Source organism: Saccopteryx leptura, chromosome 1, assembly GCF_036850995.1.
Source record: "Saccopteryx leptura isolate mSacLep1 chromosome 1, mSacLep1_pri_phased_curated, whole genome shotgun sequence".
Taxonomy (NCBI): Eukaryota; Metazoa; Chordata; class Mammalia; order Chiroptera; family Emballonuridae; genus Saccopteryx; species Saccopteryx leptura.
Window position 1 is genome coordinate 268,482,490 of NC_089503.1, and position 4,309 is coordinate 268,486,798.

Sequence of the window (4,309 nt, forward strand, 5' to 3'; positions counted from 1 at the left end):
ACTCCCACATGTGCCCTGACCAGGATCCACCCAGTAACCCCTGTCTGGGGCCCATGCTCTGCCCATTTGGGGCCATGCTCAAATGGAGCTATTTTTAGTGCCTCAGGCTGAGGCTCCGGGGAGCCATCCTCAGTGCCCAGGGCCAATGCACTCCAATCGAGCCATGGCTGGGGGAGAGGAGGAGAGTAAGAGAAAGAAAGGGAAGGGGGAGGGGTGGAGAAGCAAGTGGCTGTGTCTCCTGTGTGCCATGCCCAGGAATTGAACCTGAGACATCCACATGCTGAGCTGACGTTCTACCACTGAGCCAACTGGCCAAGACCAAGAAAGTAGATCTTAAATGTTCTCACCACAAAAAAGAAATGGTGGCTAAAATCTGCCGCTGCCACAGCCATGGTGTCAGTAATTAATCCTGTGGATTCCTCCAATGAGGACATGAATTACGATGCCCAGATGGACTACTATGGCACCTGGCTGGCAACCTGCTCATCAGACAGGTCTGTCAAAATCTTTGATGTACGCAATGGAGGGCAGATCCTCATTGCAGACCTCAGAGGTCATGAGGGACCTGTGTGGCAAGTGGCCTGGGCCCACCCCATGTATGGCCATATCCTGGCATCCTGCTCCTACAACTGGAAAGTCATCATCTGGAAAGAGGAACACAGCACCTGGGAGAAGACGCATGAACACACAGGACATGACTCCTCAGTAAACTCTGTATGCTGGCCCCCCCATGACTATGGCCTAATCCTGGCCTGTGGGAGCTCAGATGGGGCCATCTCCCTGCTAACCTACACCGGGGAAGGCCAGTGGGAAGTGAAGAAGATCAACAATGCTCACACTATTGGCTGCAATGCTGTCAGCTGGGCCCCTGCTGTTGTACCTGGAAGCCTCATAGACTAGCCTTCAGGGCAGAAGCCCAACTACATCAAGAAATTTGCTTCTGGTGGCTGTGACAACCTCATCAAGCTGTGGAAGGAGGAGGAAGACGGCCAGTGGAAGGAGGAGCAGAAGCTGGAAGCACAGAGTGACTGGGTTCGAGACATGGCCTGGGCCCCATCCATTGGTCTGCCCACCAGCACCATTGCCAGCTGTTCCCAGGATGGTGGTGTGTTCATTTGGACCTGTGATGATGCCTTAAGCAATACATGGACCATCAAACTTCTGCACAAGTTCAGTGATGTTGTGTGGCACTTGAGCTGGTCCATCACAGCTAACATCCTGGCCTTCTCAGGTGGAGATAATAAGGTAACCCTGTGAAAGGAATCAGTCGACGGGCAGTGAGTGTGCATCAGTGATGTCAATAAGAGCCAGGGTTCCATGTCTGCTTCAGTCACAGAGGGCCAGCAGAACGGGCAGTAACAAGACAGGCGGGACCCAGCTCCCCCACCTGCCAGTTTCCGGACTGCCCCTTCCTCAACCAACTGACCAAACAGCTGGAAGAAGAGCTCAAACTCCAACAGGATTACTTTCCCAGGAATAGTTAAAACTACAACCAGATTGATCATCTGCCTTAATATGATTTGATATGATTTGTAATTTACTGTCTGGCTGAAAACATTCATATTATAAGGAAAAAACTATATACAAATGATCTTCAAATCTGTAATTTAAAAATATTTTTTGGCCATTTTAATGCATTATTTGGAAAGTTTTATTTCCAAAGTAATTAAACATGTTGTTTATAAAAAAAAAAAAGAAAGAAATGGCAATGAAAGAAATGATATGATGAAGGAGTTAACTAATGCTATGTTGGTGGTCATCATTTCAGAGATATATAAATGTATCAAATTAACACATTGTATAATTTAAAGTTACACAATTTTATATGTCAATTATATCTCAATAAAGCTGGAAAAATTAAAAGTAAGGCAAATTTGAAGGAATCAGTATTCTTCACCTCTAAACACTTCAGCATGTGTATTATTGACTACACTTATAGTATTTGTTCATGGCTGTTTTAGTAAATTTTTTAGGTAAAATTTACATAGAATGAAATGCACAAATCTTTTTTTTCCCTTTTTCTGAGAGAGAAAGAGAGAGAGAAAAGGACCGATAGGGACAGAGAGACAGGAAGGGAGAGAGATAAGAAGCATCAAGTCTTCATTGTGGCTCCTTAGTTGTTCATTGATTGCTTTCTCATATGTGCCTTGATGGGGGGGGGGGCTACTGTAGAGCAAGTGACCCCTTGCTCAAGCCAGCAACCCTGGGTGCAAACCAGCGACTTTGGGCTTCAAGCCAGAGACATTTGGGCCCAATCTAGCGACCCTGCGCTTAAGCTGATGAGGTCACACTGAAGTCAGCAACCTTGGGGTTTCGAACGTGGGTCCTCTGCATCACAGTCTGATGCTCTATCCACTGTGCCACTGCCTGGTCAGGCAAAATGCACAAACCGTAAACATACATTTGCTGAGACAAAGGCATACACTAGAGTAACCCCTCTATTAAGGTTCAGGACATCATCATAATGTGGTAAGGTACCAGAGAATTGCAAGAATTTATATTAATATTTTAGGCGAAAAAGTCAGGCTTCTTGCCCCATTCTTTCTTCAGAGAATGGAGGGAGAAGGAAGTGGGAGTTTACTGGCTTACAAGTGTTGTAAGGTACCAAAAGCTACAGAATTAATATTAATATTTTAGAAAGCTTAAAGAACATTTTATTAATTTGGGTGAGGCGTGCAGAGAGATTTTGAAAATGATCTTTGTACTTGTGTGACTAGCATCAAAACCAGGATGGCCAAGGAGAAGGAGAGTTGGATTCTCTGACCTCCCCCCACACCTGTAAGAAAGTGAGTGAATAGCTAGCCAGGTGCAGGAAGAGAAAGATTAAATTAAACCTTTTCTTATATTGATGGCCCATTTACAGGCATTTTGTCCTCATGGAAACTACCCCTTCCCTCCTGAAAGTGTGTAGTTAATGAATATATCTCCTAACAAAGGAATGGCAGGTGAACACTAGAAAATATAGAAATATCTTTTAATATGTAGAGTGACATTTTTACTATGTGTTACCTTGTAAGTTTTAATGTGTAGAAACGTTTTTTATGAATCCTATAGACAAATGTTATAAACTTGCTAATGAATTGTGTCCCATCCCCCTCCTTCATCCTTTTCCCAAACCTGTGTAAGTGAAAACAAAGGTTATAAGCTTATGCCATGATGTCAGGCTTTTCCCCCTCCCATGTATAATTAAGGGTATATAACCAGCCCCTAGAATATTAATCAGACATACAGTTTGGGACTGCTGCGCCCTGTAAGCTATATGCAGCCAGCACATTTAATAAATTTCCTCCTTTAATAAAACTCTTCAAAACTCATCTGGACTTGGTGTCTCTACGAAAACCCACAGAATTGTGGATTGGGTACTTTATAACACAAGGACATATTATGTACTGAGATAAGAAACCCCCTTTTACTAAGAAGCTTAAAAGGCATTTTATAATTTAGGCCAAGCATTCAGAGAGATTTTGTAAATATGATTTTTATACTTGTGTGTGTGATTTACACCAGCGCAAGATGCTTAGGAAGGGCTATTATATTGTAAATAGAAAGGTTTTTGTACTGAGTTTTGAATGAAAAGAGGAAGGAGACTTGGACCCTCTCCCTTCCCCACACTTGTGAGGAAGGAGGTAAATAGCCAGCCAGATGCATAGAAGGAGGAAAGATTTAAGTAGTCCTTTTCTCTTCCCTTTTCTTTCTCCATAATGAGCGATTTACAAACACTTATCCTCTGACATCATGTAAGCCCCCTCTCATCCTAAAGTCATATCATTGATGTATGTGCTTCTAGACAAAGGGATGGCAGATGGACACTAAAAGATTTAGGGATGTCTTTTGATATGTAAAACGACATTTTTCGCTATTGTGTTACCTTGTAAGTTTTAATATGTAGAAATGTTTTTTATAGATCCTATAGATGAATGTTATAAGCTTGTTAATGATTGTGTCATGCTCTGCTCCTCCTCCTTTTTCCCCCACCCTGTATGTGATCAAGTGTATATAACTAGCCTCAGACCTATATCGAACACTGCATGATTTGGGTCAGCTATACCCCGTGTTAGTCATATACAGCCGGCTTAATCAATAACTCTCCTTAAAAATTCTTCTGTATCCTTCCTTGGTGTCTCTACGTAAACCCGGCAGAATGGTACTTTACAACAATAACTCATGAAAGTTTCCCTCACGCCCCTGCTCAGTCAGTTCTCACTCTACCCTTCCAGGGGCAGCCACTATGTGTATGTGTGTGTGTGTGTGTGTGTGTGTGTGTGTGTGTGTGTGTGTGTGTGTGTGTCACAGAATAGTTTTCTAGATG

At 43.1% G+C, this 4,309-nt stretch overlaps 1 pseudogene; it reads left to right on the plus strand.

Annotated features, from left to right (window-relative positions):
• The first annotated feature begins 381 nt into the window (after positions 1-381).
• On the plus strand, positions 382-1,429 carry LOC136389294 (protein SEC13 homolog pseudogene; annotated as a pseudogene).
• Positions 1,430-4,309: the final 2,880 nt, after the last annotated feature.